The sequence below is a fragment of the Pseudophryne corroboree genome, chromosome 8 (assembly GCF_028390025.1).
Source record: "Pseudophryne corroboree isolate aPseCor3 chromosome 8, aPseCor3.hap2, whole genome shotgun sequence".
NCBI lineage: Eukaryota > Metazoa > Chordata > Amphibia > Anura > Myobatrachidae > Pseudophryne > Pseudophryne corroboree.
The window spans coordinates 167,533,382-167,557,929 of record NC_086451.1 but is presented as its reverse complement, the minus strand read 5'-3'; the positions used below and the strand labels follow the sequence as shown (position 1 = coordinate 167,557,929).

General features: G+C 44.8%; 11 non-coding genes and 4 pseudogenes across 11 annotated transcripts; 2 read left to right on the top strand and 13 right to left on the bottom strand.

Moving 5' to 3' along the window:
- Positions 1-601: 601 nt before the first annotated feature.
- On the top strand, positions 602-765 carry LOC134950954 (U1 spliceosomal RNA). The gene has a single exon (XR_010183783.1). It is a non-coding gene; the product is annotated as a U1 spliceosomal RNA (small nuclear RNA).
- A 152-nt stretch (positions 766-917) lies between these two features.
- LOC134952020 (U1 spliceosomal RNA) lies at positions 918-1,080 on the top strand. The gene has a single exon (XR_010184644.1). It is a non-coding gene; the product is annotated as a U1 spliceosomal RNA (small nuclear RNA).
- Positions 1,081-3,112: 2,032 nt separating this feature from the next.
- On the bottom strand, positions 3,113-3,276 carry LOC134950902 (U1 spliceosomal RNA). Its single transcript, XR_010183738.1, has one exon. It is a non-coding gene; the product is annotated as a U1 spliceosomal RNA (small nuclear RNA).
- A 688-nt stretch (positions 3,277-3,964) lies between these two features.
- LOC134952135 (U1 spliceosomal RNA) lies at positions 3,965-4,109 on the bottom strand (annotated as a pseudogene).
- Positions 4,110-4,261: 152 nt separating this feature from the next.
- LOC134951373 (U1 spliceosomal RNA) lies at positions 4,262-4,425 on the bottom strand. The gene has a single exon (XR_010184126.1). It is a non-coding gene; the product is annotated as a U1 spliceosomal RNA (small nuclear RNA).
- Positions 4,426-5,120: 695 nt separating this feature from the next.
- Positions 5,121-5,262, bottom strand: LOC134953490 (U1 spliceosomal RNA; annotated as a pseudogene).
- Positions 5,263-5,407: 145 nt separating this feature from the next.
- LOC134953164 (U1 spliceosomal RNA) lies at positions 5,408-5,562 on the bottom strand (annotated as a pseudogene).
- A 671-nt stretch (positions 5,563-6,233) lies between these two features.
- Positions 6,234-6,396, bottom strand: LOC134952941 (U1 spliceosomal RNA). The gene has a single exon (XR_010185308.1). It is a non-coding gene; the product is annotated as a U1 spliceosomal RNA (small nuclear RNA).
- A 152-nt stretch (positions 6,397-6,548) lies between these two features.
- LOC134951610 (U1 spliceosomal RNA) lies at positions 6,549-6,712 on the bottom strand. The gene has a single exon (XR_010184317.1). It is a non-coding gene; the product is annotated as a U1 spliceosomal RNA (small nuclear RNA).
- A 692-nt stretch (positions 6,713-7,404) lies between these two features.
- On the bottom strand, positions 7,405-7,546 carry LOC134952712 (U1 spliceosomal RNA; annotated as a pseudogene).
- Positions 7,547-7,698: 152 nt separating this feature from the next.
- LOC134951526 (U1 spliceosomal RNA) lies at positions 7,699-7,862 on the bottom strand. Its single transcript, XR_010184250.1, has one exon. It is a non-coding gene; the product is annotated as a U1 spliceosomal RNA (small nuclear RNA).
- Positions 7,863-8,533: 671 nt separating this feature from the next.
- LOC134952280 (U1 spliceosomal RNA) lies at positions 8,534-8,696 on the bottom strand. Its single transcript, XR_010184840.1, has one exon. It is a non-coding gene; the product is annotated as a U1 spliceosomal RNA (small nuclear RNA).
- A 152-nt stretch (positions 8,697-8,848) lies between these two features.
- LOC134952097 (U1 spliceosomal RNA) lies at positions 8,849-9,013 on the bottom strand. Its single transcript, XR_010184707.1, has one exon. It is a non-coding gene; the product is annotated as a U1 spliceosomal RNA (small nuclear RNA).
- Positions 9,014-9,686: 673 nt separating this feature from the next.
- Positions 9,687-9,849, bottom strand: LOC134952214 (U1 spliceosomal RNA). The gene has a single exon (XR_010184786.1). It is a non-coding gene; the product is annotated as a U1 spliceosomal RNA (small nuclear RNA).
- A 152-nt stretch (positions 9,850-10,001) lies between these two features.
- Positions 10,002-10,165, bottom strand: LOC134950515 (U1 spliceosomal RNA). The gene has a single exon (XR_010183420.1). It is a non-coding gene; the product is annotated as a U1 spliceosomal RNA (small nuclear RNA).
- Positions 10,166-24,548: the final 14,383 nt, after the last annotated feature.

The following is a 24,548-nucleotide window of genomic DNA, read 5'->3' as shown; positions in this document are numbered from 1 at the left end:
GTCTACTTCTTATCTCCACTATTCTGACTTCTCCTGTCTGCTTACTTTGTGCCTTCCAACGCACAATGCGAACTACAGGTAGTGCTGCAGGGCCCACACCCTTTTAGTTGCCTTACAGAGCAGCTCTGGAGCTATTACAGTGCCCAGCTGCTGCAAGTAATCAGCTTGAATGCTTCAGGGGCTGGGGCATAGCCAACATGAGCCCCACACCGAAGTAGGGTGGAGGTGTTTAATGCGAACTAGGGGTCATCCAAGCGCCGCAAAAGGCCGCCATGCCCTGCACGCCCCTTTTCTCTTTTCATATGCAGACGAGGGTTGAAGCCAACTTTGACCCACTGCTTGGATGACATCACCATAAGCAAATCCATCTGCTGCAGGCCTTCCCCCAGGAATGCTTGCACTAGTTGTTGCATTTTGTTTGTTGTTTGGGGGTGCTTCAGTATTAGGTAGCCTTCTGCCCTCCCATGTTCATCTGAAAATATGTGTTCTCCCTGCAGTTGTTGTCCCCAGATGAGAGTTCCCTTGTGCTGCCTCAGTTGAATCTCCTTTACTTGACAGAGATGTGCCTGAGCAGCGGCCCTCCCCAGCCCTATCCCAAATCATACTTATTTTGCATAGGAGATACCATGGTCATGAAGATTGTTCTCCCAGGGTGAGGTTCATTCATTGCATTCTGGGTATGCTGACCCCTGTGATTTCCCCAAATGTGGGAAACTTGACAGCATTATTTGTGGTAGTGGGGGACTGTGTTTGTGCTTTCCTCTGGTCAGCTCTGGTAAAAGTCAGATTTCTTTGTCTCAGATCTTCCTCTAGCCTTGTTCTTCTTTCGAGAGTTTCCTTGTGCTGCCTCAGTTGGATCTCCTTCACTTGACAGGGGGGTGCCCGAGCAACGACCCTCCCCAGCTCTAGCCCATCTCCTACTTACCTGCCAGGTGAGATACTATGATCATGAAGGTGCTTCTCCCAGGGCAAGGCTCACCCATTGCACTCTGGGTGTGCTGCTCCTGCGATTTCCCCAAATGTGGGAAACTTGACTGCATAATTTGTGTTTCCCCTGGTCGGCTCTCGTATAATTCAGATCTCTTTGTCTCAGGTCTCTCTCCAGCCTAGTTTGCTGTCTGTTTCCACTTCTCTTTTCTTGAGCCGCTCCCTTCTATGCCCTTGCGCACTATCCCAGGATAATTATTGTAGCTGGTCTGCGGGTAACAGCTCTCAGATCCACTTCTAGAAAAAATGCAACAATGTAATTTGAGTGACAAACTGCAGAGATGAACGCTTTCTGTGACTGCTGCACAGGGATCACACAAACTCTATTCATAGGGCTGACTTCACTTAGGGGAGATGTTCTCGCCCCGCAAAGAAGTGCGAGTATATACCGCACTTACGGTACCATTGGATTTACAGATATTTTTTTGCAATACACTATGGGGGTCATTCTGAGTTGATTGCTCGCTATTTAAAACGGTGGAGTTAACATATCTCACGTGGAAGGTGGTCATGTTATTAGCCTTGGCTTCGGCTAGGCGAGTGTCGGAATTAGCGGCTTTGTCACATAAAAGCCCATATTTGGTGTTCCATGTGGATAGAGCGGAATTGCGGACCCATCCTCAATTCCTACCAAAAGTGGTCTCATCTTTTCATATGAACCAACCTATTGTGGTGCCTTTGGCTACGCGTGACTTGGAGGATTCCGAGTTACTTGATGTGGTCAGGGCTTTGAAAATTTACGTGGCCAGGACGGCTAGAGTCAGGAAAACTGAAGCGCTGTTTGTCCTGTATGCAACCAACAAGATTGGTGCCCCTGCTTCAAAGCAGGCTATTGCTCGCTGGATTTGTAACACGATTCAGCAAGCGCATTCTATGGCTGGATTGCAGTTACCGAAATCGGTCTAGGCCCATTCCACGAGGAAAGTGGGCTCTTCTTGGGCGGCTGCCCGAGGGGTCTCGGCACTACAGCTGTGTCGAGCTGCTACTTGGTCAGGTTCAAACACCTTTTCAAAATACTATAAGTTTGATACCCTGGCTGAGGAGGAACTCATGTTTGCTCAATCGGTGCTGCAGAGTCATCCGCACTCTCCCGCCCGTTTTGGAGCTTTGGTATAATCCCCATGGTCCTTACGGAGTCCCCAGCATCCTCTAGGACGTTAGAGAAAATAAGATTTTAAACCTACCGGTAAATCTTTTTCTCGTAGTCCGTAGAGGATGCTGGGCGCCCGTCCCAAGTGCGGACTACTTCTGCAATACTTGTATATAGTTATTGCTTCAATAAGGGTTATGTTATAGTTGCATCGGTCCTGCACTGATGCTACAGTATGTTGTTTTTTCATACTCATAACTGGGTAGTTTATCACAAGTTATACGGTGTGATTGGTGTGGCTGGTATGAATCTTGCCCTGGATTAACAAAATCCTTTCCTCATACTGTCAGTCTCCTCTGGCGCATAGAGGGAGGAGCCAGTGCACACCCAGAACTAAAGTCTTTCTTAAAGTGCCCATGTCTCCTGCGGAGCCCGTCTATCCCCATGGTCCTTTCGGAGTCCCCAACACCCTCTACGGACTACGAGAAAAAGATTTACCGGTAGGTTTAAAATCTTATTTTCTACTTTATTCTTTTCTATCCTAGTTTATTACGACCAACTCTCATCCAAGGAGTTTGATATTCTACTACCTGCATGCAATTTAAATTGCTTAAATTGTTTATATGGTTGATTTGTCCTTCACAACCCATAATCTGCAACTTGGATGTACTTGTGTCATTGAAAATCTTATAATAAAAATGTTTATATATTGAAAAAAAAAAGTTATAAGACATATGCATTCAATATTTGAAGAAACAAAATAAAATAAAGCTATGTATTGGGTTTCACTAACAAGCACATTGGAAGACTTGACTACTGTTAAAAGACATGCATTACATGGTATAGAGCCACAAACCACAATGTAGTAAAATAAAAACAAACTTACATGTGCTAGAGCTGAGGAGGGTCGCTGCTCGGGCAGCCCCCTGTCAAGTGAAGGAGATCCAACTGAGGCAGCACAAGGGAACTCTCGAAAGAAGAACAAGGCTAGAGGAAAATCTGAGACAAAGAAATCTGACTTTTACCAGAGCTGTCCAGAGGAAAGCACAAACACAGCCCCCCACTACCACAAATAATGCAGTCGAGTTTCCCACATTTGTGGAAATCACAGGGGTCAGCATACCCAGAATGCAATGAATGAACCTCACCCTGGGAGAACAATCTTCATGACCATGGTATCTCCTATGCAAAATAAGTATGATTTGGGATAGGGCTGGGGAGGGCCGCTGCTCAGGCACATCTCTGTCAAGTAAAGGAGATTCAACTGAGGCAGCACAAGGGAACTCTCATCTGGGGACAACAACTGCAGGGAGAACACATATTTTCAGATGAACATGGGAGGGCAGAAGGCTACCTAATACTGAAGCACCCCCAAACAACAAACAAAATGCAACAACTAGTGCAAGCATTCCTGGGGGAAGGCCTGCAGCAGATGGATTTGCATATGGTGATGTCATCCAAGCAGTGGGTCAAAGTTGGCTTCAACCCTCGTCTGCATATGAAAAGAGAAAAGGGGCGTGCAGGGCATGGCAGCCTTTTGCGGCGCTTGGATGACCCCTAGCTCGCATTAAACACCTCCACCCTCCTTCGGTGTGGGGCTCATGTTGGCTATGCCCCAGCCCCTGAAGCATTCAAGCTGATTTCTTGCAGCAGCTGGGCACTGTAACAGCTCCAGAGCTGCTCTGTAAGGCAAATAAAAGGGTGTGGGACCTGCAGCACTACCTGTAGTTCGCATTGTGCGTTGGAAGGCAAAAAGTAAGCAGACGGGAGAAGTCAGGATAGTGCGCAAGGGCATAGAAGGGAGGGGCTCAAGAAAAGAGAAGTGGAAACAGACAGCAAACTAGGCTGGAGAGAGACCTGAGACAAAGAGACCTGAATTATAAGAGAGCCGACCAGGGGAACACAAATTATGCAGTCAAGTTTCCCACATTTGGGGAAATCGCAGGAGCAGCACACCCAGAGTGCAATGGGTGAGCCTTGCCCTGGGAGAAGCACCTTCATGATCATAGTATCTCACCTGGCAGGTAAGTAGGAGTTGGGCTAGAGCTGGGGAGGGTCGCTGCTCGGGCACCCCCTTCTCAAGTGAAGGAGATCCAACTGAGGCAGCACAAGGAAACTCTCGAAAGAAGAACAAGGCTAGAGGAAGATCTGAGACAAAGAAATCTGACTTTTACCAGAGCTGACCAGAGGAAAGCACAAACACAGTCACTCACTACCACAAATAATGCAGTCAAGTTTCCCACATTTGGGGAAATCACAGGGGTCAGCATACCCAGAATGCAATGAATGAACCTCACCCTGGGAGAACAATCTTCATGACCATGGTATCTCCTATGCAAAATAAGTATGATTTGGGATAGGGCTGGGGAGGGCCGCTGCTCAGGCACATCTCTGTCAAGTAAAGGAGATTCAACTGAGGCAGCACAAGGGAACTCTCATCTGGGGACAACAACTGCAGGGAGAACACATATTTTCAGATGAACATGGGAGGGCAGAAGGCTGCCTAATACTGAAGCACCCCCAAACAACAAACCAAATGCAACAACTAGTACAAGCATTCCTGGGGGAAGGTCTGCAGAAGACGGATTTGCATACGGTGATGTCATCCAAGCAGTGGGCCAAAGTTGGCTGGAACCCTCATCTGCATATGAAAAGAGAAAAGGGGTATGCAGGGCATGGCGGCCTTTTGCGGCGCTTGGATGACCCCTAGTTCGCATTAAATACCCCCACCCTCCTTCTGTGTGGGGCTCATGTTGGCCATGCCCCAGCCCCTGAAGCATTCAAGCTGATTTCTTGCAGCAGCTGGGCACTGTAACAGCTCCAGAGCTGCTCTGTAAGGCAAGTAAAAGGGTGTAGGCCCTGCAGCACTACCTGTAGTTTGCATTGTGCATTGTAAGGCACAAAGTAAGCAGACGGGAGGAGAAGTCAGAATAGTGCACAAGGGTATAGAAGGGAGGGGCTCAAGAAAAAAGAAGTGGAAACAGACAGTAAACTAGGCTGGAGAGAGACCTGAGACAAAGAGATCTGAATTATATGAGAGCCGACCAGGGGAAACACAAATTACGCAGTCAAGTTTCCCACATTTGGAGAAATCACAGGGGCAGCACACCCAGAGTGCAATGGGTGATCCTTGCCCAGGGAGAAGCAACTTCATGATCATAGTATCTCACCTGGCAGGTAAGTAGGAGTTGGGCTAGAGCTGGGGAGGGTCGCTGCTCGGGCACCCCCCTGTCAAGTGAAGGAGATCCAACTGAGGCAGCACAAGGGAACTCTCGAAAGAAGAACAAGGCTAGAGGAAAATCTGAGACAAAGAAATCTGACTTTTACCAGAGCTGACCAGAGGAAAGCACTACCACAAATAATGCAGTCGAGTTTCCCACATTTAGGGAAATCACAGGGGTCAGCATACCCAGAATGCAATGAATGAACCTCACCCTGAGAGAACAATCTTCATGACCATGGTATCGCCTATGCACAATAAGTATGATTTGGGATAGGGCTGGGGAGGGCCGCTGCTCAGGCACATCTCTGTCAAGTAAAGGAGATTCAACTGAGGCAGCACAAGGGAACTCTCATCTGGGGACAACAACTGCAGGGAGAACACATATTTTCAGATGAACATGGGAGGGCAGAAGGCTGCTTAATACTGAAGCACCCCCAAACAACAAACCAAATGCAACAACTAGTGCAAGCATTCCTGGGGGAAGGCCTGCAGCAGATGGATTTGCATATGGTGATGTCATCCAAGCAGTGGGTCAAAGTTGGCTTCAACCCTCGTCTGCATATGAAAAGATAAAATTGGCATGCAGGGCATGGCGGCCTTTTGCGGTGCTTGGATGACCCCTAGTTCGCATTAAACACCTCCACCCTCCTTCGGTGTGAGGCTCATGATGGCTATGCCCCAGCCCCTGAAGCATTCAAGCTGATTTCTTGCAGCAGCTGGGCACTGTAACAGCTCCAGAGCTGCTCTGTAAGGCAAGTAAAAGGGTGTGGGCCCTGCAGCACTACCTGTAGTTTGCATTGTGCGTTGGAAGGCACAAAGTAAGCAGACGGGAGAAGTCAGGATAGTGCGCAAGGGCATAGAAGGGAGCAACTCAAGAAAAGAGAAGTGGAAACAGACTGCAAATTAGGCTGGAGAGAGACCTGAGACAAAGAGATCTGAATTATACGAGAGCCGACCAGGTGAAACACAAATTATGCAGTCAAGTGTCCAACATTTGGGGAAACCGCAGGAGCAGCACACCCAGAGTGCAATGGGTGAGCCTTGCCCTGGGAGAAGCACCTTCATGATCATAGTATCTCACCTGGCAGGTAAGTAGGAGCTGGGCTAGAGCTGGGGAGGATCGCTGCTCGGGCACCCCCCTGTCAAGTGAAGGAGATCCAACTGAGGCAGCACAAGGGAACTCTCGAAAGAAGAACAAGGCTAGAGGAAGATCTGAGACAAAGAAATCTGACTTTTACCAGAGCTGACCAGAGGAAAGCACAAACACAGTCCCTCACTACCACAAATAATGCAGTCCAGTTTCCCACATTTGGGGAAATCACAAGGGTCAGCATACCCAGAATGCAATGAATGAACCTCACCCTGGGAGAACAATCTTCATGACCATGGTATCTCCTATGCAAAATAAGTATGATTTGGGATAGAGCTGGGGAGGGCCGCTGCTCAGGCACATCTCTGTCAAGTAAAGGAGATTCAACTGAGGCAGCACAAGGGAACTCTCATCTGGGGACAACAACTGCAGGGAGAACACATATTTTCAGATGAACATGGGAGGGCAGAAGGCTGCCTAATACTGAAGCACCCCCAAACAACAAACCAAATGCAACAACTAGTGCAAGCATTCCTGGGGGAAGGCCTGCAGCAGATGGATTTGCATATGGTGATGTCATCCAAGCAGTGGGTCAAAGTTGGCTTCAACACTCATCTGCATATGAATAGAGAAGAGGGGCGTGCAGGGCATGGCGGCCTTTTGCGGCGCTTGGATGACCCCTAATTCGCATTAAACATCTCCACCCTCCTTCGGTGTGGGGCTCATGTTGGCTATGCCCCAGCCCCTGAAGCATTCAAGCTGATTTCTTGCAGCAGCTGGGCACTGTAACAGCTCCAGAGCTGCTCTGTAAAGCATGTAAAAGGGTGTGGGCCCTGCAGCACTACCTGTAGTTTGCATTGTGCGTTGGAAGGCACAAAGTAAGCAGACAGGAGAGGTCAGAATAGTGCGCAAGGGCATAGAAGGGAGCGGCTCAAGAAAAGAGAAGTGGAAACAGACAGCAAACTAGGCTGGAGAGAGACCTGAGACAAAGAGATCTGAATTATATGAGAGCCGACCAGGGGAAACACAAATTATGCAGTCAAGTTTCCCACATTTGGGGAAATCACAGGGGCAGCACACCCAGAGTGCAATGGGTGAGCCTTGCCCTGGGAGAAGCACCTACATGATCATAGTATCTCACCTGGCAGGTAAGTAGGAGTTGGGCTAGAGCTGGGGAGGGTCGCAGCTCGGGCACCCCCCTGTCAAGTGAAGGAGATCCAACTGAGGCAGCACAAGGGAACTCTCGAAAGAAGAACAAGGCTAGAGGAAGATCTGAGACAAAGAAATCTGACTTTTACCAGAGCTGACCAGAGGAAAGCACAAACACAGTCCCCCACTACCACAAATAATGCAGTCAAGTTTCCCACATTTGGGGAAATCACAGGGGTCAGCATACCCAGAATGCAATGAATGATCCTCAACCTGGGAGAACAATCTTCATGACCATGGTATCTCCTATGCAAAATAAGTATGATTTGGGATAGAGCTGGGGAGGGCCGCTGCTCAGGCACATCTCTGTCAAGTAAAGGAGATTCAACTGAGGCAGCACAAGGGAACTCTCATCTGGGGACAACAACTGCAGGGAGAACACATATTTTCAGATGAACATGGGAGGGCAGAAGGCTGCCTAATACTGAAGCACCCCCAAACAACAAACCAAATGCAACAACTAGTGCAAGCATTCCTGGGGGAAGGCCTGCAGCAGATGGATTTGCATATGGTGATGTCATCCAAGCAGTGGGTCAAAGTTGGCTTCAACCCTCGTCTGCATATGAAAAGAAAAAAGGGATGTGCAGGGCATGGCGGCCTTTTGCGGCGCTTGGATGACCCCTAGTTCACATTAAACACCTCCACCCTCCTTCGGTGTGGGGCCCATGTTGGCTATGCCCCAGCCCCTGAAGCATTCAAGCTGATTTCTTGCAGCAGCTGGGCACTGTAACAGCTCCAGAGCTGCTCTGTAAAGCATGCAAAAGGGCGTGGGCCCTGCAGCACTACCTGTAGTTTGCATTGTGCGTTGGAAGGCACAAAGTAAGCAGACGGGAGAAGTCAGGATAGTGCGCAAGGGCATAGAAGGGAGCGGCTCAAGAAAAGAGAAGTGGAAACAGACAGCAAACTAGGCTGGATAGAGACCTGAGACAAAGAGATCTGAATTATACGAGAGCCGACCAGGGGAAACACAAATTATGCAGTCAAGTTTCCCACATTTGGGGAAATCGCAAGAGCAGCACACCCAGAGTGCAATGGGTGAGCCTTGCCCTGGGAGAAGCACCTTCATGATCATAGTATCTCACCTGGCAGGTAAGTAGGAGTTGGGCTAGAGCTGGGTAGGGTCGCTGCTCGGGCACTTCCCTGTCAAGTGAAGGAGATCCAACTGAGTCAGCACAAGGGAACTCTCGAAAGAAGAACAAGGCAAGAGGAAGATCTGAGACAAATAAATCAGACTTTTACCAGAGCTGACCAGAGGAAAGCACAAACACAGTCCCCCACTACCACAAATAATGAAGTCGAGTTTCCCACATTTGGGGAAATCACAGGGGGTCAGCATACCCAGAATGCAATGAATGAACCTCACCCTGGGATAACAGTCTTCATTACCATGATATCTCCTATGCAAAATAAGTATGATTTGGGATAGGGCTGGGGAGGGCCGCTGCTCAGGCACATCTCTGTCAAGTAAAGGAGATTCAACTGAGGCAGCACAAGGGAACTCTCATCTGGGGACAACAACTGCAGGGAGAACACATATTTTCAGATGAACATGGGAGGGCAGAAGGCTGCCTAATACTGAAGCACCCCCAAACAACAAACCAAATGCAACAACTAGTACAAGCATTCCTGGGGGAAGGTCTGCAGAAGACGGATTTGCATACAGTGATGTCATCCAAGCAGTGGGCCAAAGTTGGCTGGAACCCTCATCTGCATATGAAAAGAGAAAAGGGGTATGCAGGGAATGGCGGCCTTTTGCGGCGCTTGGATGACCCTTAGTTCGCATTAAACACCCCACCCTCCTTCGGTGTGGGGCTCATGTTGGCAATGCCCCAGCCCCTGAAGCATTCAAGCTGATTTCTTGCAGCAGCTTGGCACTGTAACAGCTCCAGAGCTGCTCTGTAATGCAAGTAAAAGTTTGTGGGCCCTGCAGCACTACCTGTAGTTTGCATTGTGCATTGGAAGGCACAAAGTAAGCAGACAGGAGGAGAAATCAGGATAGTGCACAAGGGTATAGAAGGGAGGGGCTCAAAAAAAAAGAAGTGGAAACAGACTGCAAACTAGGCTGGAGAGAGACCTGAGACAAAGAGATCTGAATTATATGAAAGCCGACCAGTGGAAACACAAATTATGCAGTCAAGTTTCCCACATTTGGGGAAATCACAGGGGCAGCACACCCAGAGTGCAATGGGTGAGCCTTGCCCTGGGAGAAGCACCTTCATGATCATAGTATCTCACCTGGCAGGTAAGTAGGAGTTGGGCTAGAGCTGGGGAGGGTCGCTGCTTGGGCACCCCCCTGTCAAGTGAAGGAGATCCAACTGAGGCAGCACAAGGGAACTCTCGAAAGAAGAACAAGGCTAGAGGAAGATCTGAGACAAAGAAATCTGACTTTTACCAGAGCTGACCAGAGGAAAGCACAAACACAGTCCCCCACTACCACAAATAATGCAGTCAAGTTTCCCACATTTGGGGAAATCACAGGGGTCAGCATACCCAGAATGCAATGAATGAACCTCACCCTGGGAGAACAATCTTCATGACCATGGTATCTCCTATGCAAAATAAGTATGATTTGGGATAGGGCTGGGGAGGGCCGCTGCTCAGGCACATCTCTGTCAAGTTAAGAAGATTCAACTGAGGCAGCACAAGGGAACTCTCATCTGGGGACAACAACTGCAGGGAGAACACATATTTTCAGATGAACATGGGAGGGCAGAAGGCTGCCTAATACTGAAGCACCCCCAAACAACAAACCAAATGCAACAACTAGTGCAAGCATTCCCGGGGGAAGGCCTGCAGCAGATGGATTTGCATATGGTGATGTCATCCAAGCAGTGGGTCAAAGTTGGCTTCAACCCTCGTCTGCATATGAAAAGAGAAAAGGGGCGTGCAGGGCATGGCGGCCTTTTGCGGCGCTTGGATGACCCCTAGTTCGCATTAAACACCTCCACCCTCCTTCGGTGTGGGGCTCATGTTGGCTATGCCCCAGCCCCTGAAGCATTCAAGCTGATTTCTTGCAGAAGCTGGGCACTGTAACAGCTCCAGAGCTGCTCTGTATGGCAAGTAAAAGGGTGTGGGCCCTGCAGCACTACCTGTAGTTTGCATTGTGCGTTGGAAGGCACAAAGTAAGCAGATGGGAGAAGTCAGGATAGTGCGCAAGGGCATAGAAGGGAGCGGCTCAAGAAAAGAGAAGTGGAAACAGACAGCAAACTAGGCTGGAGAGCTCTTCTGTCTATATTTTGCAAACCTGCTCTTGTCCTCTCCAGCTGCTCCATGTAGATTTGACGTCTGGAAAGGTGCATAACCCACTGACAAGCAGGCACACTCCTGCATGAGTTTTCTCTCTCACTAGCTGGATGATACACAATCATTTGCATGTGCTCCACCTCTGACACACCACCCACCCAACCACCCAGTGACCAGAGCCACCCACAAGCCAACTGGCTCCGTGATTTAATTTGCACAGTGTAGTCATCCAGGCAGCATGTCCTTCTCAATGGAAGGATCTCTGGTTCCATGGAATCTTCCACATTGGAATGCTGCGGAATAAAAAGGATTTAAATATTCAGCTTGCTAGCATTCAATGTACCTGCGGCTTGGCTTTAGCACATGGGTCTTCATCCTGTGGCCCTCCAGCTGCTGTGAAACTACACATCCCAGCATGCCCTGCCACAGTTTTGCTATTAAGGTATGCTAAAACTGAGGCAGGGCATGCTGGGATGTGTAGTTCCACAGCAGCTGGAGGGTCGCAGGTTGAAGACCCATGTTCTAGCATGCCTGTTCTATGATGCATGTACCGTGATGTCACAATCAGCTTGGAATGGGGTGTCTAGCAGGCATTTGCTGACAGCCACTTGAGGGAGACACACATCAGGAGATGCAGCATATCGGAGGTCTTCGATGCCTTTCCAGCAAATGCACACCACCTGCTGCTGGTCTGGACACAAAACAATGCCCACAATCGAAGTCCCAAAATGCCCAACTACAGGATTCATGTAAGTAGTGAATTTAGGAATGAATTTAGAAGTAGGAAATTAAGTTAGTTCACAAGTACATTCAAATTCAGATCTAAAGTCTAGGTAGGCCTCACGTCCTGGCAGCCCCCAGCACTTAAAAATGCCTTGATTAGAGGTAGAGAATTAAATGTAGATAAAAAGTAGACACAAAATAAGACTCCACAGAGCAGTTATCAGGTGTCTTTATCAATTGTTGCATTTAAAAAATCAAGCAATTAGGGAACACAATGTTGCAACAATGTAACCCTATTTGCAAAATAGTACTAAATAAGTTTGTCGATGTAAGACATTTGCAAAGGCGCATCCAAAACACGATGGAAAATGCAACTGAATCTGTTTTTGGAGGCTAGAATAGGAAATGAGCATTGGTCCTACAAGTACTGAAAGCTCTTCTCCCATCTCCCTTTTCTGAAAAGCCATTTAATATATGGTTCCCAGATAGGGGACATATCAGATATTGCCTTTCAAAAGCAGCAAATATCATACCACTTCTATTGCCATCAAAGATAAACATTGATTGTTTTCAGATATTGGATTGAAAAAGCAGTCTTTATTGACATAAAGAAGCAAAAAAACATACATAAACATTACACACATAAGTACCGTGTTGCAGCACAGCCAAAACACAATACAAATGCTGTCGGTATAGTACAGTTCAAGAACTACAGCACAGGCCAGCCTAAACTATAAATCATGAACTGCACTATACATTTAAACAATACAATAATACAACAGTTAATAAGGCTATGGGTGTGGAGTGTAAGAGGGTGAAGGAATCACAAGCCCGAAGCTTTATTGAAAGACAGACACATATAAAGGGAGGATTAATAAATACAAAGATATCCTTTACTATAGAATGTAGTCCAATCCGGTCTTTCAACTCTTCCACAACTGAAAAACGGATAGTGTTCCCAAGCCTTCCATCCTGGAATATCTTCAGTCTCTCGCCAATGAAGAAAACAATCCCTCCAGCAGACTCTTCAACCACGATACAAGATCACAGCCAAAAGGGCGAGAAGCAACTACACTTGCGTTTAACCAAAATGGCTAAAACTTAGTGAAGGAAAGTGCAGTGCACCAAAACATAAGCTGACACAATCATGGAGAATGCGCCAGCATATATGCTCTTCTATCTATATTTTGCAAACCTGCTCTTGTCCCCTCCAGCTGCTCCATGTAGATTTGACGCCTGGCAAGGTGCATAACCCACTGACAAGCAGGCACACTCCTGCATGAGTTTTCACTCTCACTAGCTGGATGATACACATTCATTTGCATGTTGTCACAAACTGAGGGCTGGTGCTGACCAGGGGGAAGCCTCAGTTGTAGGGGCTGAGGTATATGTGTACCTGGGAGGCAGTACAGGGTTCTTAGACAAGCAGGGAACCTTTAGAACAAATGCCCGAAGGCGTGACCAAGACAACGAAGGAAAGTTCAAAGGTTTATTAAACACAGTTCAGAGGAATACGGATGACTTGGTACAGGTAACAGGAATCACAGTTCAGAGAAATACTTGGGATCGATGGCGGAGCACCGATGGAGACTTGGGATCGATGGCGGAGCACCGATGGAGACTTGGGATCGATGGCGGAGCACCGATGGAGACTTGGGATCGATGGCGGAGCACCGATGGAGACTTGGGATCGATGGCGGAGCACCGATGGAGACTTGGGATCGATGGCGGAGCACCGATGGAGACTTGGGATCGATGGCGGAGCACCGATGGAGACTTGTGATCGATGGCGGAGCACCGATGGAGACTGGGGATCGATGGCGGGACACCGATGGTGACTGGGGATCGATGGCGGAACACCGATGGCTACTGGGGATCGATGGCGGAACACCGATGGTGACTTGGGATCGATGGCGGAACACCGATGGTGACTGGGTATCGATGGCGGAACACCGATGGTTACTGGGGATCGATGGCGGAACACCGATGGTTGCTGGCAGGGCAGAGCACCGCTGGAAGCTAGAAGCTGGAAGCCGGTCTCAGGTAACTGCCAGTCACAGGGAGCAATGTAGACACTGCAGAGTCAGGCTGTACAGCAGAGAAAGTCCATGGAAGGACTGCACACTGGAATCACTGAAGACAATTGAAGCACTGACAAATCTTTCCAGCCCAGGAACAAGATATTTATACCAGCTGGGAAACAGGGATTGGCTGGCTGATTAAGCAGAGTCCAGAGTGCAGCTGCTGGGTAATCAGGCCGAGAGCAGAGTACAGCTGATAGGCTGAAAAGTAACATGTGATGAAAACAAACATGGCTGCGCCCATGTTTGAACTTGGAGGGAAAGACTGTTTGTAACTTGCATGTGAAACTTAACCCTGATGCTGCCAGAATCACAGTAAAGAGATTAGAAACAATGAGATGCAGCGTGCTGCACACAGACAGTGCAGATGGAATCCAGGCTTGGAACACTGGGACAGTCTCAGGAGACATTTGGAAGGTAAATACTGATAAGGAATTACCTGGATCGTGACAGCACCCCCTCCTTTAGGAGTGGCCCCAGGACACTTCTTATAAATTCTTTACCTGAACAAACGGAAGGATCTAGATTGAATCCTGATGAACTTGAACTGGCTGGAACCAGATGAGACTGTACTGGACCTATGGACGAGACCAGATTGAGTCCAGACAAACTTGAACCAGCTGAGACCGGCGGAGACTTTGGGCCGACGGATAGGACAGGATTGAGTTTGGAGACCGTTGAATCAGCTGGAACTGAAGGAGTCTTTGGACCTACGGATGGAACCGGATTGGGTCCACAGATATCGGAATCGGCTGGAACTGAAGGAGTCAGAATCCGGTTAGAACCGGAATGAGTTGTATCAGAGTGTTCAGTAAGACCATCCTGGACATGGTCCATGCTGGATGCCAACAGGGTGGTGCTCTCTGAAGACGGCAAACTGGAGTTCATAACTGCATCTGTAGCACAAAAATTTCCATCTGGGAACTTGGCTCTGGATACTTCCCTTGGGGCTGAAACTTTGGTGACCCCTCCTGGGGTTGACGAATCAGACACCTCTCTCAGGGTTGTTTTCTCCAGCACCCCTCCTGGGGTTGACAGATCATAAACTCCTTTTTGAGAAGACTCATATGCCCCTACTAGAGCTTGAACATTGGATACCCCTCCTGGGGTTGTAGACACAGACGCCCCTTCTTGGGCTGTAGACACAGACGCCCCTGAAGCACGGAGGGTTACTTGTATTCCATCCAGCCGAGAGGAGAGGTCCTGGAGACAGCGGATCACATGGCCCTGTGCAGTCTCCTGACGTTCAAGGCAGGCTGCAAGTTCTTGCATCGGCCTGGTCGCTTGGACCTGGTCTCCGGCCGGATCCATTGGGTCAGTGCTTACTGTCACAAACTGAGGGCTGGTGCTGACCAGGGGGAAGCCTCAGTTGTAGGGGCTGAGGTATATGTGTACCTGGGAGGCAGTACAGGGTTCTTAGACAAGCAGGGAACCTTTAGAACAAATGCCCGAAGGCGTGACCAAGACAATGAAGGAAAGTTCAAAGGTTTATTAAACACAGTTCAGAGGAATACGGATGACTTGGTACAGGTAACAGGAATCACAGTTCAGAGAAATACTTGGGATCGATGGCGGAGCACCGATGGAGACTTGGGATCGATGGCGGAGCACCGATGGAGACTTGGGATCGATGGCGGAGCACCGATGGAGACTTGGGATCGATGGCGGAGCACCGATGGAGACTTGGGATCGATGGCGGAGCACCGATGGAGACTTGGGATCGATGGCGGAGCACCGATGGAGACTTGGGATCGATGGCGGAGCACCGATGGAGACTTGGGATCGATGGCGGAGCACCGATGGAGACTGGGGATCGATGGCGGGACACCGATGGTGACTGGGGATCGATGGCGGAACACCGATGGCTACTGGGGATCGATGGCGGAACACTGATGGTGACTTGGGATAGATGGCGGAACACCGATGGTGACTGGGTATCGATGGCGGAACACCGATGGTTACTGGGGATCGATGGCGGAACACCGATGGTTGCTGGCAGGGCAGAGCACCGCTGGAAGCTAGAAGCTGGAAGCCGGTCTCAGGTAACTGCCAGTCACAGGGAGCAATGTAGACACTGCAGAGTCAGGCTGTACAGCAGAGAAAGTCCATGGAAGGACTGCACACTGGAATCACTGAAGACAATTGAAGCACTGACAAATCTTTCCAGCCCAGGAACAAGATATTTATACCAGCTGGGAAACAGGGATTGGCTGGCTGATTAAGCAGAGTCCAGAGTGCAGCTGCTGGGTAATCAGGCCGAGAGCAGAGTACAGCTGATAGGCTGAAAAGTAACATGTGATGAAAACAAACATGGCTGCGCCCATGTTTGAACTTGGAGGGAAAGACTGTTTGTAACTTGCATGTGAAACTTAACCCTGATGCTGCCAGAATCACAGTAAAGAGATTAGAAACAATGAGATGCAGCGTGCTGCACACAGACAGTGCAGATGGAATCCAGGCTTGGAACACTGGGACAGTCTCAGGAGACATTTGGAAGGTAAATACTGATAAGGAATTACCTGGATCGTGACACATGTGCTCCACCTCCGACACACCGCCCACCCAACCACCCAGTCACCAGAGCCACCCACAAGCCAACTGGCTCCGTGATTTAATTTGCACAGTGCAGTCATCCAGGCAGCATGTCCTTCTCAATGGAATAATCTCTGGTTCCATGGAATCTTCCGCATTGGAATGCTGCGGAACAAAAATGATTTAAACATTCAGCTTGCTAGCATTCAATGTACCTGCGGCTTGGCTCTAGCACATGGGTCTTCATCCTGTGGCCCTCCAGCTGCTGTGAAACTACACATCCCAGCATGCCCTGCCACAGTTTTGCTATTAAGGTATGCTAAAACTGAGGCAGGGCATGCTGGTATATGTAGTTCCACAGCAGCTGGAGGGTCGCAGGTTGAAGACCCATATTCTAGCATGCCTGTTCTATGATGCATGTTCCGTGATGTCACAATCAGCTTGGAATGGGGTGTCTAGCATGCATTTGCTGACAGCCACTTGAGGGAGACACACATCAGGAGATGCAGCATATCGGAGGTCTTCGATGCCTTTCCAGCAAAATGCACACCACCAGCTGCTGGTCTGGACACAAAACAATGCCCACAATTGAAGGCTCAAAATGCCCAACTACAGGATTAATATAAGTAGTGAATTTAGGAATGAATTTAGAAGTAGGAAATTAAGTTAGTTCACAAGTACATTCAAATTCAGATCTAAAGTCTAGGTAGGCCTCACGTCCTGGCAGCCCCCAGCATTTAAAAATGCCTTGATTAGAGGTAGGGAATTAAATGTAGATAAGAAGTAGACACAAAATAAGACTCCACAGAGCAATTATCAGGTGTCTTTATCAATTGTTGCATTTAAAAAAATCAAGCAATTAGGGAACACAATGTTGCGACAATGTAACCCTATTTGCAAAATAGTACTAAATAAGTTTGTCGATGTAAGACATTTGCAAAGGCGCAAACAAAACACGCTGGAAAATGCAACTGAATCTGTTTTTGAAGGTTAGAATAGATGCAGGATCAAGTAGCTCAATGGGTAGGGTATTTGATTAGAATTCAACAGGTTATAGGTTTGAATCCTGGGTATGATAGTTTGAGGTGTTATTTAATAAAGTATGTTTATATATTAGTCACACATGGTTTACTTGTACAAATGGCATGTCACCAGTTAGTGCTGACTGCTGATATGCCATTTGCACAAACACGCCATGTGTGACTGTATATGCATTTAAGGAGGGCACCCCGGCAATACCACAAACCATTGAGTGTCAAGTATACTAGATATATCTTCATATCTCATGTGCTTTCTCTGAGACCAATCTTGTTATGCCCCTTCCCCACAAGGCATGCGCCTTTTGTCCATATTGCAAAAATGGGGAGGGGAGAGGGGGGCATATAATTATCTGTCACAGGGCACCAAAAAGTCTAGTTATGGCTCTGGTATGCATTATGCATTCTGGCTGACCATATCTCCAACACTGGCTGGTTGGAATAGAAATCCGGTTATCTATGTGAGCAAATGACCATAAACGATTTACTCTCAAACACTAGAAAATGGACAAAAATGGTCCCCTAAACAAATTGGTTAAATTTTGGGTTTAACCAATTTGTGTAATGACCATTTTTGACCACTTTTCTAGTGTTTGGGAGCAAATGGTTAATTGACATTTGCTCCTATACATTACCAGATTTTCATTCCATCCATCCAGACTGGATAGATAGCCTGACAGATAATTGTGTAGTGTACGCCCAGGATAACTGTCAGTTGTGCTTTCTTTTATGACGGCACATAAATGGGTGGGCAGATCCAGAGCAAGCACTGCCCACTCATGCATAGTTGTCAACTGATGTGAAGTTCCAGTGGGCAATCTCAGTTATAAAGAAAAGTATCTGGAAATTGTCCCTAGTTTAAAAAAAAAATAAAAAAAAATTGATCAACTCCATTTATTTAGTATGATATCCCAGGTGATAGGATGCCGGCAGTTAGAACAACATACTTTATTAAATAACACATCTCAAACTACCATACCCAGGATTCAAACCTATAACCTGTTGAATTCTAATCAAACACCCTACCTATTGAGCTATTTGATCCTGCATAAAAATTGTGAACATTATATGAAGCTATTGGTACTTTGAAAAAAAAAGTATCAGCATTACAACGCAGCAGATCCATGCAGTTTGCAGCCACACACTACATGTATCTGCTCAGCCACAATGCTGATTATTTCTTCACAAAGTACAAGGTGAGCTCCAAACAGAATTCTCTAGCTTAGAATTATGCCAAACCTAGAAGTCGGGCCCCCCACCCTGGGATCCCCCAGAGGGAGGCCTGCACCGTCATGCGGCAGGCTTGTCCGTTTTGGAAGCAGGCTGATGGGCAGCCCAGGCTTGCTTCAGTCTGGGCTTGGCAGGTCTGGAAGCATGAGCTTGCTTTGGGTATGCCTGACAGTAGTATAGTGAACCACTTTCCGTCAAACTCATTTTTGACAGGTGGGAACGCCTCTAATTATGCAAACCACACCCAGATCCTCCCCTAACCCCGCCCAGATACACCCTTAACCACGCCCCTAACCACGCCTCCTGATACGCCCACTTTTCATTCCCTTCTGCTGGTATTTTATATGAAATAAGCCTACAAAATCAGTTATAAGCGCTTTTTATACATTGTGTATTATCACTGATGATGCAACGATGTATATTATTTCAAAATGATTTATAAAATAAGTATTAACTCTTAATATTAATAATATTATATGAAGAAATCATTGTGTGTTTAAAGTATTTTTTTCTTCATACATTCACTGTGGTTCTGGGATCCTCTTACACGCTGAAAGTCCGGAGGGGGGATGATGAGTGGCCTGTTGTTTAAGATAAATGCTAATAATGAGGGCTACCAGCACCCAACATGACTTGTGTAATTAGATAAGAAATTGCTAACTTTAAAAAAAAAAAAATGCATATTACAAATACTCAGCAAAACACAGTACACATTTTTTTTTTGATCAGAGTGCTGATGCTAATAATAAAAATACAATGTTTTACATGTCTATTTATAATATGCTGGTGCTTCATCTTTTTGACTTCGCCCTTGATATTTTAGGAACAATAGTATATATTGTATATGAATCAATGTTTTGGCTCATAGGACCGTTATCATGAGGTATACTGCAAATATGGCTTGTTTATAATCATTCTGATGTATAAGTGTATACTATTCCCAATTGATTTATCACTGATGATGGAGCGTTGTATATTATTACCAATTGATTTATAAAATAAACGTGCTGATTCGATCATGATATAATTTTGCATTTTAAAATGATTTTTAAAATGAGTCATTGCTGGAGGACGTATTTTTTTTTCTTCATACAGTCACTGATCTAAATATCTCACAGAAAATGGGGTGTATGATCTAACCATCATTTCAAAAAATATATACTTTATTCATGCTGGACATGCTCAGACATGTATATACATGTATTATTTTAAAAAAATATTTGCGTTATTTTTGCAAACATATGTAGAAACAGCATATTTGTGCTTAAGTCGTAGAATTTTTTTTTAAATATGTGCATTTTTGTTACATCAATAAGGTAAGTTTATTAAATATTAATTATATATTAAAGAAGCCTTGTTATCCATCACAAGAAGCAAATCAAAAGAAAATTCACTGATTCCGTAATTTTAACCAATTTAAATAAAGGTTGTATTTTATTTTAACTCAGTGTTTAAAATACCTTTTTTTCCCACCAAGTAATTGCTGGTGGGTTGCTCTAATGAAAGACCCTTACAAGACATGTACTGTGCCAGATAAGACTTTACTTACAATTCTGTTACAGGACATCTCTATTCTACAAAGTGATAACAACTGTTTAATATCACATTCATATCTTTCCTTGAAATGTAAGTGTACATTGTACTTATTGTATCCTCTTTTCATTTTCTGAACATGCTCTGCAAAATGATCTTTCACAGATTGCTGCAAGTACTGTTCACTAATTGTATACTGCAACTCTAGTAGTAGTATGACATCTTGTTCACTGGTGGTTAATACAGTATGTGCATTTTCGTAATAAAAAAAGTATATTTGCATTTTTGTTACATCAACAATACAAGTTTATTAAAGGTTTATGATATATTAAAGAAGCCTCCTTGTTATTCATCACAAGAAGCAAATCAAATAAATTATTTACACATATATTATATTACATTTTTCTTATGCCAGCACTGCTATTATATATTTGGTGCCACAGTAACTAAACAGGAAGGGAGAACAGTGTTATTGTGAGGCTGGACATGACAGGACAGGAAGCAGGCAGTGGTGATACAGTATGAAGTAGAGATGGTTCAATCTGCTGAAAAGCTCTTTGAGGTATGAATTTCAGAAGGCTGTGTATTTGGAATGGATGCATGTTTTTATGTAAAATGTGTGGTGTTATTGAGTGTAGATTGTGTTAGAAAGTGTTCAGTGAATGTACATGAACATTAATGTATCCACAGCAAGAAATCCACAGTTTCTAACATGTTGCTGCTTTGATGTAGCATATGGATAATCATTGATATATTTTTGTTACAGTACATATGATATAAAAAAATACTAAAAAAAATTCTAAAGTAAAAAATTAGGCTCCATTCAGAAATAGTAAAATGTAAAAATAAACAGTATGTAGGTTTGGTGCTTCCATTTTTGTAGATGTTGAATTGCCAGAAATAGGTGAACTTTTCTCAGTTGTCTGTTCATTGTAACATGTTTAACTTTTTTGAGTGGAGTCTATTTTATAAATATAGTACAATATTCTTGTATTAGAAAATAGCAGAACAGTGAACAAGGAGCAGCTAAGTTGTAAAAACAAAAGATTTCACTTTTGCATCTTTAAATGCTGCAAAAACAATTCGTATAATTCCACTTAATTCAGGAACAAATCATATTTTGCAGTTCTCTTTAAGGATACGTAAAAAAGACCAAAGCACATGCAACAGGACAACACCGTGTGACCAAGTATACGGAAACCTACTCACATGTATTAAATCCATTTAAAACATAATATAATAAGCCACCATACAGCAAGTTACCCCCCTTTTTGTGTAAGATTTCTACTTGATGTAAAGATGGCAATGAGCACTTCAAACCTACAATGCCCCAATCAAATTAGGTGCAGCTGGAAAATCCTACAGTCAGCAAAAATGACAAATACTTCTGATCCAAGGGAGCTGGTGCCGGTAGTAAACGTGATGTGTAAACAACTCTGCTAATTATCTAAAATATATGTGGAGTTTTCAGAAAACCAGAAGTAACATGGCCGCCAAACCAGTACTGCAAGTATTCCAGTAAGCGTTCCAAGTGCTCCAAACAGAAAGTAATGTGCCCATTCTTACACTGTATTCTAAAGACTTAAACAGGAAGTATATGCGTCCATTCATGCGGTCCACACCATCACTAGTGCAGGAGTTGCAGAGCACACGATATGATAATCATTAGGTATCTTCATTTTAAAGCTTTGAGTTCCATTGGCATCATAAGTTTTTCAAAGGATATTTGTTGCATTCAAAAAAAGATTTAAAAATATACAGTACATTAAAATAAACATAATACATAAATAGGTTTTTTTTCTCCAAGTCATAGGGCGATCACAAAAGTCTCTTACACGACATGTGTTGTTTTAGATAAGAGCTTAGATACAACACCACACCTTTGTGCAAAATTAACCCTTAGATGGTGCAACTTAGAGGAAGATTGATAAAGTCTCCATTTACATTATCCCAATATGGTATATTACTACTCTATACCAATATTCTTTACAAGCCAGCATACAACTAATATGGAATGGATCATGTTGTGCAGTAACTTAGAGGAAGAATTATGTATTTTATACCCAGAGAGGCACTGGTTACAGATACTCAATGCAGAGGAATGGCACATTAGGTGTAAAATGTCATATTTGTTTCTACACAGGGCAGTGGTATCTACAGCTCCCACACACCGCTGTGATTTAGTCTTCCGGGATATTACATGTTGATAGACCCATTTGAATTTGCTACCAGTATTAGCATTGGAAGACCTGAAAAAATACCAATTGTCACAGTAACAGGCTTATCTATAAATCTGGCATTGGAAAGGTATAGCGGATGAAATGTAGTTCAAAGGGGTTGTATTCTAATTCTACCTTTTCAGATTTTATACAGCATTAGTGGTTTATCTGAATGGGCATAACAATTTTTCTCCTTGTTATACAAGGCCTTGGGACTGTATAAGAGTTAAAATGACTCCAAGAAAAAATGGATTGATACTGCGTCCCACTGAGTGCCATCAGAAACAGCATTGCTGTAACAATTCCTGTCATTTGTAATAGTGGTTAAATAGACTTTAATCTGTGTTACCCATGGATATTTACATATGTATACATATGTATGGTTAATATTATTTATAGCACATTAATTGCCAGTTATTGATTTATAATTATTTGTATCTCTACATCTACTGTAATTTTATATGATAAATCCATGTTATCCATCTGGAAATAGTAAACTTTTCTTACAGTTGTTATCAAAGGATATATAATGTAAACTTCCTATCAAAATTTCCCTTAATATTTGCTTTTAGTAATAATACTGGACTTTGCTGTGGCAGTTTGCTAATATATCACCCCTAGACTATGAAAGCGGTGTTGAAACATTTATAAAATTAGATTACTTACATTTAAGAAGAAATAATTTGTGAATTAATCCTCTCAATCATGGACATATTGTGTTTAATTTTTGCATAATGTTATTTTACAGATTTTTCCAGTGAAACTTAATGTTAGTATTGTAAACGTGTGCTGTCCAATAGGCACACAGACATTTGCCCTCAAGGTTTACAGTCCCTGAGGCCCTCCACAGAGGGTTGTATGACTTTTTTTCATTATGCTGTGTGTATTTAGTACTTATTTTGTGCTTGTATAAATGAAATCCACATATGGAAATCCCTAAAACCTGGACTGTAGGGTGCCTTGAGGCCCGCGTTTGGGTACCACTTTACTAGTGAGTACAATTCAGACAAAACCAACTACAGAGGAGCAATGAAATTGTGCATGCAATCATCATTTCCAGGGATCTGCCAGTTTTTAATACAGAGTCACATGTGACAGTCATGCTCATTCTAATGGAAGCTGGAATCCAAGGGCGTAGCTACCATAGGTGCAGGCAGTGCAGCTGCTATGGGGACCAGAGCTGAGAGGGGCTCAACTTCCCTGTCACAGTTACATGTGTTATAACCATTTTTCGCCATTGGATGATACATAGGGGCTTTACAAACTTTTGCCTTGGGGCCTACAATATATCTAGTTATGCCCCAGTACCTGCTCATCATAATGTTGCTTAAAATAAACTGGAGGGCATTGGAATGTTACATAACATGAACCAGGGAACTGCAATGTGGCACAATATGAAGTGAAGGCACTATAATGTAGCATAATAGGTAGTATGTGCACTGTAATGTGGCATAATATGAACTGGGGACTCTATATGTCATAATGTGAATTGGGGATACTGTGTTATATAATATGAATTGGCAGCCCTACAAAGTGACATAATATGAACCACCAGAGCACTACTAATCATAAAATAAACTATTACACTTCCATAGGGAATACATTAACTAAGGCACTACTATGGATTAGATAATCAACTACTGTAGGGCACTATAATGGGGCATAAAATGAACAACTTCTGTGGTGAGGTGTCTCTCTAAAACCATTGGGACAGTGGCCTCTTCAAAATGTTGTTATGGGGCCCACAAAGTTCTGGCTACGCCCCTGCTGGAAGCCATGTGATTCACAGGTAATAGTATAAATGTCTGATAGGAGTTTCTGTGTGAACTTTGTGGGCCCCATAACAACATTTTGAAGAGGCCACTGTCCCAATGGTTTTAGAGAGACACCTCACCACAGAAGTTGTTCATTTTATGCCCCATTATAGTGCCCTACAGTAGTTGATTATCTAATCCATAGTAGTGCCTTAGTTAATGTATTCCCTATGGAAGTGTAATAGTTTATTTTATGATTAGTAGTGCTCTGGTGGTTCATATTATGTCACTTTGTAGGGCTGCCAATTCATATTATATAACACAGTATCCCCAATTCACATTATGACATATAGAGTCCCCAGTTCATATTATGCCACATTACAGTGCACATACTACCTATTATGCTACATTATAGTGCCTTCACTTCATATTGTGCCACATTGCAGTTCCCTGGTTCATGTTATGTAACATTCTAATGCCCTCCAGTTTATTTTAAGCAACATTATGATGAGCAGGTACTGGGGCATAACTAGATATATTGTAGGCCCCAAGGCAAAAGTTTGTAAAGCCCCTATGTATCATCCAATGGCGAAAAAT